Source organism: Helobdella robusta, assembly GCF_000326865.2.
Source record: "Helobdella robusta unplaced genomic scaffold HELROscaffold_35, whole genome shotgun sequence".
Classification (NCBI taxonomy): domain Eukaryota; kingdom Metazoa; phylum Annelida; class Clitellata; order Rhynchobdellida; family Glossiphoniidae; genus Helobdella; species Helobdella robusta.
Genome location: NW_008704704.1, coordinates 1,678,717 through 1,681,354, shown reverse-complemented (window position 1 = coordinate 1,681,354; position 2,638 = coordinate 1,678,717).

The following is a 2,638-nucleotide window of genomic DNA, read 5'->3' as shown; positions in this document are numbered from 1 at the left end:
TGCTCAAATAATTTTACATTTCTTTGAAGCAAAATTTGTTTTTCGAAAAATATCAATCTTTTGCTTTTTTTTATTTTTTCGCTGTTATAGTTCAGTGATTCTCATTTCAAACTGTGGTAATCAGGATATTATTTTTGTCAAGAAAAAGAAAAGTCCCAACGAATTGGGTTCAACCCGATTTTTAGAGTACCTCTATTGAGTTATTTTCATTCAACAGCACCACTGCCTGTGTGTAAATTTTAAAAAAGCACCAAAGGACATTTGGTTTTTTGCAAACTTCATGTGATGCTTTATTAATAGTGCTTGGTCTTGTTATTATATTATTTGCATTAGTTTTCTATTAAACATTTATATATTATTTATAATTTTATTTATATTTACTATATTATAAAGAACCAAGTGAAATATAAAGATTGGTTCACAAAACCATTAGTAAAATTAGAAATAAACTGATGAGTTGATAGTTCAAATACTAGAAACAAAATGTTTTTCAAATAATGATTTTAAACAATTGGAAAGGATTTTCCAATTTCGTGAACAAGTTGATATCAAGCTACAGTGGAAAGAATATTTTAACTGTCTGTTTAATGAAAAAAATCCCATCAATGTCAACTTCAACTCTCCACCCATCGAGGGTCTGATTACAGACATCACTGTAGAGGAGCTTACAGAAGCTCTGAAAGCTATGAAGGATGGAAAGGCAGCAGGACCCTCTGGACTCACTAATGACATTATTAAAGCATCTGGTACTGCCGGTATCCAAACGTTACTACAACTTTGTTGTGAAATCTGGAGAAATTGCTCAATGCCAACTGAATGGAACTATAGCATGACAGTCCCGCTATACAAAGGCAAAGGTGTTGAACTGTTCATTATATTGGGGTATACTTCTGTTAGAACACTCCCTGAAAATTGTTGAGAAAATCATTGAGAGAATATTAACGTCGTGCATCACAATCGGAAATTATCAATTTGGTTTCTAGTGGGGAAATCAACAATTGATGCAATTCACATTCCTCGGCAACTGCAAGAGAAGTACCTCGCAAATCATCAACAACTATCACACATTTTTTAGACCTTGAAAAAGCATTTGATCTAGTTCCCCGTAAAGCAATCAGGTGGAGTCTACATTGACAACTCATTCCAGAATATCTTGTTCGACTTGTAATGGAAATGTATACAAATACTAAGACTATCATCAGCACAACGGTTGGAAACACAGATGCATTTGACTTCGGCATTGGAGTTCACCAAGGCTGGATTTTCAGTCCACTGTTATTTATAACTGTGATGGAAGAAATCACAAAGCTGATACGCACTGGTGACATTTGAAATCTAATATATGCTGATGATATGGTTTTAACAGTCACGTCTGGGCAAAATGCAGCACAAATGTTTGAAGATTGGAACAACAGACTAGCCGATCATGGATTCAAAGTCAACATCAGCAAAACTATAGCAATGAACACTGGTGAACCCATCCAATCCACAGCTACTGGATGATGGCCCTGTTCAGTTTGTAAAGCTGGTGTAAGTAACAATTCAATCAAGTGTCAGCAGTCAAACCAGTGGTGTCACAAACGTTGTTCAAAATTAATTGGTACTTTATCTAAAGTGTCCAATTTTGTTTGTCCTGCTTGCATCAATCCACAACAACAAATTCGAAATAGCAATGTTTTTGAAGCCATTTAAGGTAGAGAAAGTCACATCGTTTTAATATATAGGGGATGTTCTGGATTGTACTGGAACAGCTGAAGCTGCTGTTCGAGCACGCATACGTGCAGCCTGGAATAAATGGCATCTCCTTGCCTCTATATTGATGCGGCGTGAAATCCAACAACCACTACGATCAAGACTTTATAAATCTGTGATACGTCCGGTGTTGTTATATGGTGCAGAAACATGGCCGATGACAACCAAACTGGAACAACAACTTCACCGAACCGATATGAAAATGCTCCGATGGATGCAACGAATTAGTCTGAAGGACCACATCAAATCTACCGAAATCCTGCCTCTTTCTTGTTTAGATGGTATAAAGGACGAATGTCGGCAACACCGTCTGCCGTGGTATGGTCATGTCAAACGAAGTGAAAACAGTGCCATAACTTCTTTTGCAGATGTTGAAGTACTTGGCACACGTCCCAAAGGCAGTCCAAATAAGTCCTGGTTGCAAACAATCGAGCAAAACATGAAAGCTCTAAATTTAAATGAAATGGATATTGCTGATCGTCTAATTTGGCGCAAAAAATTGATGGCAAAGAAAACAACGTCCTACCTCGGAGAACTGGGTCTCTGGACGCTAAACGAAGATTGATTGATTGATTGATTGAGTTCTGTTTTCCTGCTTCAAACATCAGAAGAGTGCGTAGCAGAAACAAAGAAATTACGATATTCCTAATTTAACTATGGATCTATTATTAAAAACTCACGGTACTAATCTCTTTGTTGAAACTAACTTTTCTTCAATCAACTTTATTATAACACTTTATTAATCTATGGATAGGAAACTAAATTTCTATAATATATCCCTGAAGGTTATGCACTAATATCGAAATTTAGGAACATTAAAAAACTTATAAATTGATTTTGGAAATTTAATTCATGATATTGATCACGAAAACATGAAACTAATTGG